Source organism: Eptesicus fuscus, chromosome 3 (genome assembly GCF_027574615.1).
Source record: "Eptesicus fuscus isolate TK198812 chromosome 3, DD_ASM_mEF_20220401, whole genome shotgun sequence".
NCBI lineage: Eukaryota > Metazoa > Chordata > Mammalia > Chiroptera > Vespertilionidae > Eptesicus > Eptesicus fuscus.
In genome coordinates this window covers 10,807,633-10,817,157 of record NC_072475.1, presented here as the reverse complement: position 1 = coordinate 10,817,157, position 9,525 = coordinate 10,807,633, and the positions used below count along the sequence as shown (strand labels likewise).

The window sequence follows — 9,525 nt, the reverse complement described above, 5'->3', positions numbered from 1 at the left end:
ACAATGCATATTTCAAGTCTTTGAAAATGAAGCAATCAACAAACTCTGGCCCAGGGGTCATCAGAGGATAAAAAGAGTCAGTTGCTGCCTTCAAGAGAATAATAACTTTGTGGAGTAAAAGAGGAATTAAAGAACAGTGTAGTAAGGCTCATCCTTCAGAGTAAGTGGAGATTGTATGTGTCCCTCTCTTCTCTGTCTCAGGTTAAAAATACATTGAGCCCTACCAGCATGGCTCAATGGTTGAGGGTCAACCTATGAACCAAGAGATCATGGTTCAATACCCAGTCAGGGCACATGCTTGATCCCCAGGGCTTGATCCCCAGTGTGAGGTGTGTAGGAGGCAGCCGATCAATAATTTTCTCTCATCATTGATGTTTCTATCTCTCTCTCCCCCATTTACTCTTTAAAACCAAACATATACATATATATATATATATCTCCTACATAATAAAGAGGTAATATGCAAATTGACCATCACGTCCTCACACACAAGATGGCCATCCCCATGTCATAACAAGATGGCTACCACAAGACGGCCAGCAGGGAAGGGCAGTTAGGGGCAACCAGACCAGCAGGGGAGGGCAGTGGGGTGATCGGGCCAGCAGGGGAGGGCAGTTGGGGCAATCAGGCCAGCAGGGGAGCAGTTAGGCATCAGTCAGACTGGCAGAGGAGTGGTTAGGGGGTGATAAGGCTGGCAGGCAGAAGCGGTTAGGGATGATCAGGCAGGCAAGCAGGCAGGCAAGTGGTTAGGAGCCAGCAGTACCAGATTGTGAGAGGGATGTCCAACTGCCACAGGGATCGGGCCTAAATCGGCAGTCGGACATCCCCTGATGGGTCCCAGATTGGAGAGGGTGCAGGCTGGGCTGAGGGACACACAACCCCCAGTGCACGAATTTCATGCACCAGGCCTCTAATGTATATAAATACACACACACACACACACATCTATATATACTAGTATAAAAGGCTATGTGTCTGTCCAACTGGTAGCTATGATTTGCACTGACCACCAGGGGGCAGACGCTCAATGCAGGAGCTGCCATGACTTGCACTGGCCATCTAATCTAATAATAGACAAATATGCAAATTGACCACACCTTTGCTACACCTAAGCCACGCCCACCAGCCAAGCCATGCCCACTAACCAATCAGGATGAGTATGCAAATTACCCCAACAAAGATGGCGGCTAATTTGCATATCAAGACAGTGTCCAAAGAAGCCAAGAGCTGCAAAAGGGAGTAAAGCTTCGAAGAAGCAAGCAAGCCAGGGGGGCGGGTGGAAGGAGAAGGGAGGAGCGAAGTCAGGGCCATGGGCGAAGGGAAACGCGGGCGGGCTGGCAGAGAAGGCGGGGCGGGCGACAAGGGCAGAGCAGAGGCGGGGCCGGGGGCGAAGGGAAACGCAGGCGGGCTGGAGGAGAAGGCGGGACGGGCGACAAGGGAGGAACGGAGGCGGGGTAGAGTGCAGCAGGAAATCCTATTGCAGGATTTTTCCTGCAACGGGAACGCTAGTTTAAAAATAAATGGCACCAAAGACCTGGCTCACACAAACCAACACTTGGCTTCTCCAAGTGGGACACAGGCCCTGCCACAACTCCAGAGCAACAGCCCACCAAATCACAGCCAACACTACCAAGACCCCATGGCACAAAATGTGGCCCACAGCCCAGCACAGCCCAGAAACAGTCACTGTGGTTGCCAGGTAATGGCATCACGTAACAATGCCCGGCTTCCTCTCCCTAGTGACTAGCCTCCTTGGAGTTTCGTCAGCCCAGGAACATGACTTGCTTTGTAGCCAGGTGCAAACATTTTACACTTTAACCAAATGTTTGTGAAGCATTTTCCCATGCCTCATCTCATTTGATCCTCACAGAAGTCCTGGAGTAGGTAGGTAGGAGACTCGGTGGAATCATATTTTCTTTTCATTAGATAGAAAATGGAGATTTAGAAAGTTTAGAAACTTGACCAGACTGTAAAGAAGTAAGAAATGGTGGAACTTGAAAATGACTTCAGGTTTTCTCACTGCACAGAATATAGTCAAACACTGCTGCAGTTAAATATTTTACCCTTTGTTCTCCCTGTGTGATCTACAATAATAATCTGCTTTGTGTTGATATTTACTGTTGTGTTGCTGACAATTACCTAAAAGAGAAGTTGGGGTGTTTCACTGGGCTGGGAAAAGTTTAGCTAAACTGAAAAGCAAGTCTAATTAAACAAGTTTATTCTATATATCCTACATAATAAAATGGTAATACGCAAATTGACCGTACCTCCGCTATGCCCGCAATTGGGCCGGGAGCCACGGGGGGGGGGGGGGGGCGGGACTTGGGGTGGCCAGGGTAGCCGATTGGGCTGGTGGGAGGAGCGGGGAGCGGGGACTCACGATCGGCCGCCACGCTGCTGAGCAGGGACCAAATGGGGCCAGCAGGACACTGAGCTGCGTCTGCGCCATGGCTGTGCTGCAGCCCAGTGGGCCGTGCAGCAGGAGTAAATAGGCCTCCGGGGCCACGCACATGCGCCCCCCCCCCCCCGGCCAGCCGTGCGACGGGAGTTAAAGGGTCCCCGGCGCCGTGTGCACATGCCCCCACCTTGGCCAGCTGTGTGGCAGGAGTTAAAGGGTCCCCGGCGCCGTGTGCACGCGCCCCTGCCCCGGCCAGCCGTGCGGCGGGAGTGAACGGGCCTTTGGGGCCCGGAGCTCAGCATCCGCACAGCAAGGGAGGAACCAGAAAAATGGATCTTTCCAGTTCCTGATGCTGACAGCCCTATGGGTGCTGGGGTCCTCCACCTGCAGCCCCCAGTCGCAGCCCATCAGCCCCAGTTGCAGACTAGAAGCCCCCTGCCAGCAGTCCAGACGGGACCAGTGTGGCGCTGTGGTGGTGGGTGTCAGCGGGCATGCTACAGGCATCAAATCACTGCCACCGAGGCCACCCCACCACACACACTCGCAAGTAGTATGGTCCAACGGGGTGACTCCTAAGGCAAGGCTCCCATGGCAGCTGATGCTCACCATGCCAGATGAGGAAGCCAGACCTGAAAGCCCAAGCCCCCGAGTACCCGAACTGCAGGGCGTCGTGGGCCAGGACCCTGAGGAGGCCCCAGGACAAGCATCTTCCCAGAGGCTGTGCAGAAGGAGGGGAGGAACCTCTGGCTAGAGGCCGGGGTGAGGGATGCTGGAATCTTTGCAGGCCAAGACAGGGCTGAGGGACACCCACCCTTGCATCCCCGTGCACAAATTTCGTGCACCGGGTCTCTAGTATATATATAAAAGGCTAACTTGACTCGCACATGCATGATACATATAAAGCTCTCGCTGTAACCAATCTCATGCATGTGTTTGATCTGTCATTGTTGACTGTGAATTTGGTTGACACTTCTATTATAAAGAAAGGGCGAATAGTGGTATTAAAATATTTCTTCTAATTAATTTCCTTTCAATATGCATAAATCCATTAATTAATTTCCTTTCAATGTGCATGAATCCATGCACTGGGACACTAGTATTTTAAAAGAGAATATATTGCAATAACAGTGAAATTTTGACCACATCACAATATGTATTTCTGATGCTGAAACAAGATAATTCTTTGGAAAGCACTTGGCATAGTTTTTTAAACAACCCATGCATCATGACATGATAAACTTTATAGATGAAGTAGAAGGGGAGAAAAAATAAACATAGGATAAGCTGAGTACAAGAGATTGCAAGCCAAGATGAGGACCTGTGCAATGAGTCACACATTTAAATAAAGAAAGTCTAGTATGTTTGTTTTTCAGTGGTAGTTTAGTAATAAAACATAAATTTAGAAAAGGTTATTATAAATAATACTAGAGGCCTGATGCACGAAATGCCTGCAAGAGTAGGCATTCCTTCCTCCGGCTGCCTGCGCTGGCTTCCCTTTGGCACCCAGGACCCAGGCTTCCCTGGCAGCCCCAGCTTCGTCGGAAAGTCATCTGGTCTAATTAGCATATTATGTTTTTATTATTACAGATGGATATTAACTTGTGAAATGTGAGGTCTTATTTTTCATATGTAAGTTACATGAAAACATATTAATCCATCACCATCATCATGATGGCTGACCCTTTTGATGGAAAATATCCTTCACCTTTGTGAAAAGAGGGGCAGATGTCTCATTCTACTTTCTGAAGTCCTGTAATGTTCTCTCTCTCTTTTTCTGTCTCTCTGCCTCTCTTTCTGCAGGTGGAAGAGGTGGAAAACAATTACCTCAAAGAAAGGTTATAATTTTGTAGCAACTTTTGAAATTTATTTTTAAAATATATTTTTATTTATTTCAGAGAGGAAGAGAGAGAGGGAGAAAGAGTTAGAAACATCACTGATGAGGGAGAATCATTGATTGGCTGTGTCCTGCACACCCCCCTACTGAGGAACAAGCCTGCAACCCAGGTATGTGCCCTGACTGGGAATCGAACTGTAACCTCCTGGTTCATAGGTTGATGCTCAACCACTGAGTCATGTTGGCTGGGCAGCAACTTTATTAAATTTAAACTATCAAACTTGAAAGATGATTTGGTCAATTTTCCATGTAAAAATTTCTTTTATTGACTGGAACAATTCATTGGTCAGTTTTAAGTTTTAAGGTCACTACTGTATTTGATGATTCACTCATATTTTCACTGCTTGAAGTTGATCATGTTCTTATTGATTGGATATTCTCTTCATTACAATAGTAGTGCACTGAGGAAGGACCTGGAATCCCTGGGTTAACACCATGCTGAATTTAACACAACATTCTAAGATACTGGTTGAAGGCTATCCCACAAGTAGGACATATATTAAAGCATGGCATAAAATGTCAAAACAGTAAAAAAACAACAACACTGAGTTAGTTGAGGACAACATTTTTATGGATTCCCATATGAACATTCATATACATAAAATAAATTTATTTTCTATCTCCTATCTTTACTTGGAAGCCAAATAATCTGTTTCCTCAAATTTTAAGTAATGTATGGCATGCTTTTTTCAGGACCATTTTGCAAGTTCTTGAGAACAGATTATTAAAAAAAAAAAAAAAACGACCACCATGTTCCCTATTATATTATGACATAACCAATGGAATTGTACTCTTGGGAGGAGGGGAAAGAGGCCAAAACTTGTTCGGGGACCTGTGGTCATGCAATTTTGCTTTGTGGTGGGGACTCCCTATTGGTTTTGGTTGTCCAGACCTCCTGAGTCTATTCCCTTATGTGCTGAGAAAATTGTAAAAAATCAGCGGAAAAACACCACAATTTTTTTGCATCAGCTGGTCTATCCAGTCCCCCATACAGATGAGGAACTTTGCATTGGAGCAGGATGAGAAGGAGAGGGATGAATCTGCTTTTGTAGGCAGTTTATAGGGGATAGACGGAGTGCACTTTTTTGAGGCACACACGATCTCCTCTCAGCAGCAGCTTGTTGAAGATGTTGATGGCAATTGACAGGGTCAGCTTTCAGCTTGTCTGGAAATACCAAGTGTGTTCTCTGGAAGTCTCTGGGCACAATGAATCAGCTTGACCTCAAAACCCATCCTGGTTTATCCACGATCCTGCTGAGATGCACAGAGGAGTAGCCACATAGAGTCTGTTAGTCTCGAAAGTAGTGTTATGTTTACCTCCTTCACTATGTCAGAGACAGAGTTGAAGACTCTGATTTTAGCTTCTAAGTCTTTCCTTAATAGGAGAGAATAAAGCGCTAATGCTTTGTGTACCTTTTGTGCTAGTTTTAACTTCGAAATGACTTTGCTTTTTATATTTATTTATTTTAACTTTAGTTGGGTGTGTTGTGCCTTATTATTAAGTTTTGTTTGTTATTTAATGTTCCCATGTCCTTCCCAATAAATTTAGACCTTTCAAGTATTTATTGATATTTTTCATATTCTCATTTCATGTTTGCATAACCAAGCGACACATGTAAAATTCCTTTAATCTCTCCTTATTAAATCAACCCTCCATGGCCTTAATTATTCTTAATGGTGCTTTTTGAACTTCCCCGGCCTCTTTTGGCAGAATTATGGCAAGACAGCTGGCTCTAGAGTGTCAGTAGCAAAGTGTTTGCCATGCCATTACCCTTGCCAATGGCAGGCCTCCTCCAGGCTACACAACAGTCCAGAGCTTGCCCTCTCTTCCCTGCTTTCCACCAGCCTACACATTCCAGCTGTGGTCAGCTGGGGAGCTCTGAGCTGCAGGGATAGCTTGGCAGATGTTTTGAGTCTGACTCAGGACTCATGTAACGTTGGGACAGTGAACTCTCAGATGGGGCCCAACAACACCCCTGGCTGTGTTCACTCTGACCAGAATGTCTTAGCTTAACTCAATCAACATAAGATCAATGACAGTGGTTGGAAATTTTTTTCGTCAGAGCCTCTAAGATGTTTATTTCCCATTGCACATTTCCAGAATTGTGATTTCCCTGATGAAATGCTTGTGGCATGTGATGTGTTCCCAGACTTACCTATGTTTGAAGAAGATGTACACTCAGGGGAGGAGAGGTCAAAATGCACTAGATAATTCCACATCGTGATACTATAGTTGATGCTCTCAAACAGCAGTGTTGCTATGTGTCAAGACTTTTAAAGTCGTTATCAGGTTTTTATTTGCATATTTTTTTGCTTCACTTTGAAAATCTCTATAAAAGAGAGGAAAAGTTGTATGAATTTCTTCTTTTACTGAATACTCACCCTTTTAGCCAAAGGATTATTATAATGTGGATTTCATGACTGAAGAGAAAGTGGGGCACATATAGATCATTAAGTGGTGTATTTAAGTATTTGTTAATTTTGAGATTTAGAATGAAAGTATGTCTGCTTTGGGGGGGCAAAGGTCAGTTACCTACTACCATTCTGCACCATTATTCCTTAGGTTGAGGTGCTAAAAAGAATCTACCTCTAAGCTCATTTAGATTGTTGGCCAAATTTAGGTCTGAGATTCCCATTTCCTTATCCTTTGTCAGCTGGGGGCCGGCCATATCTCCTAGAACCGTCTTTCCAGTCCTCACTTGTGGTCACCTACATCACAGAACCAGGGAAGACATGTTGAAGTTGAATCCTTCTCTCATTTGGAAGTGCCCTGACTTCCCCGGCTGCCTTCCTCTTCACCACATCCCTCTGACACTAGCCAGAGAAAGTGCTCTGCTGGGTCTCGAGTGATCAGCTTATGCCTATCCAGATAATCCAGTATAATTTCCCTATTTTAAGGTCTGTAACCTTAAATTACATCTTCAAGTCCCTTTTTGTCATGTGCCATAAGCTAATCATAGCTTCCAGAAATGTGGGTATGTATTTTTTGGGAGTTAATTATTTAGCTTAATATACTATGCAAATTCATATCTATCTATCTATCTATCTATCTATCTATCTATCTATCTATCTATCTATCTGTCTATCTATGACATGGTGCTTAGAAGTTTAAAAAAAAAAAAAGGTGTCAAAAAACAAAAAAGAACTCTGACTTTAAAATTCCTTTCTCTACCAGATCATCAGTAATGTGACCCCATCAAGTAATTTGATCATGGGGACTTTATTTTTTCAAAGTTTTCTCATTGCTTGCTTGTGTTTTTCCTTAAACAGGTAATGGTGGAATTGATGACAGGGTCACATGCATGCATTTAGTGCAATGCCTGGTGTGTGGGAGGGAATGGGGAATGGTGCATTTGGAATCCAATTTTGTTTGATAGGAACCATCACACATCCTGTCTCTTATCAAAACCTGCTTCATGGCAGTTTACCCAGGTCACTGAGACCAAGCCAAGGCCTGTCACTCTGGGGGTGGTGAGGGGAGAGAGATAAGAATACAGGGGAGAGATCAGCGGGGGAAGGAAGCTGGACACTGTCCTCTCTCAACCCAGCATGTGGGAAACAGCTGGGTGTATTAATTTAACCTTTGTCATCACTGGCACCGAAAAAGCACATCCAGTTTACACAGAAAAGATTCATTCCCAAATGGAACTTTCACAAAGTCATGGTGAAAAGCATTAGGAAAGTCCTTTGAATTAAAGCATGGCCTTGATTATTACTGATCACTCCCTCTGCTAAAAGCCATTCCATTTTCACGTGCTAAGAGGTGCTTTGTAGAATTAGGTGCCCCCTGGGGAAAAGAAAAAAAGAGAACAAACAAAATAAAATGTCTAAAAAAGGAGGAAGGACCTGCATTACAATAGGGAAACCAATCTCATTTCTTGTCTTCTAATATTGCTTATAGGTGAAAGAGGAAAATATTCAAAAAAATATAATGCATTCCTAAGGAACCAGTCAAATATGTGAAGATTCTCTTAAAGACAGTTGTTCACTTTCTTATTGACTACTAGAGGCCCAGTGCACGAATTCATGCATGGGTGGGGTCTGGCCAGTCCACCCTGATTGGAGCTGGCTGGCCAGGGGGAGGAGCCATGGGAGGTTGGCTGGCCTGCCCCATTCTCAATTGGGATGGGGGGGCCAATTAGGGGCCGGGCCGGCTAAGGGGAGGGGCCGAGGGAGGTTGACCTACCAGCCCTGCCCCCCGATCAGGGGAGATATTGAGAGCATGGCCAACCAGGGGGAGGGGCCGCCCCTGATTGAGCTGGGGAGCTGATTGGGGGCCAGGCCTGTGGGTGGGGGCCATGGGAGGTTGGCTGGCTGGCCTGCCCCTAATCAAGGTGGGGGACATTGATCGGGGGCCAGGCTGGCCAGGGGAGGGGCCGTGGGAGGTTGGCTGGTCGGCCCACCCCTGATCGGGCTGGTTGGCCAGCCATAGTGTGCATCATAGTGACCGTTCTTTCTGGTTGTTCTGGTTGTTCTGGTCACTTGGCTTTTATGTATATAGATAACTCTAAAATTGAATATGTCCTGCCTTCTGCCCAGAATGTGGTATTTACATTATTTTAAGTGAATTAAGAGTGACGTGTACACAGCTCTGGTAGGGGCACTCTGTGAGCAGTGCAGGGGATATGGTTCTTGAGTTCATCTTGGCTTTCTTCAATCAGTATGACTCAGAGATGAATATCCATTTAACTGAATGACTTCTACCAATCCCATGAATGAAGGTACATTCTTTGTCCATGAAATTTATTTTTTAAGAATTATTAGGGAATTCTTTTAGAGATATATTATACCTTCTACCAATTTATATGGTTCATTTTTTATTCATTCAACAGGTATCTATTGAGTGCTATGATATTTTGCTGTTATATTTGCTATAATTTTATTTTAAATATTTCAGTATATGATGTTTACGTCCTGCAGTTTAACATGGCATCTGCCCAAGAATAAGCCTTTCATGACACTTATTGGAGCATCACAGTCAAAGCACAAGGACAGAAAATATGTAGGACTGATGGTGCACTTGCTTGTTAATAAACATCCCTCTTCCCTGTTAACAAGTTATTGTTTCCAATAGCTTCTTATTGACATTGTGTTGATGGAGGAAAAAAACTCCTACTCATATCTAATTGCTACAACTTTCAGATTATTTTCCCAAAGAAGGTGAATCAACAACTTGGCTTAGGTTAATTTTGCCACAGTCAGGAACTACAGATGATGAAACACATTGATTAGG

The 9,525-nt window shown here is 44.7% G+C and overlaps 1 long non-coding RNA gene across 1 annotated transcript in view; it reads left to right on the top strand.

The window, feature by feature from the left end:
- The first annotated feature begins 1,775 nt into the window (after window positions 1-1,775).
- The window catches only part of LOC129147707 (uncharacterized), a 63,121-nt gene continuing 55,371 nt past the window's right edge, over window positions 1,776-9,525 (top strand). The window contains exons 1-2 of the long non-coding RNA XR_008554975.1: window positions 1,776-1,884; window positions 4,294-4,402. This is a non-coding gene — a long non-coding RNA (uncharacterized LOC129147707). The remainder of the gene's footprint in view (window positions 1,885-4,293; window positions 4,403-9,525) is intronic.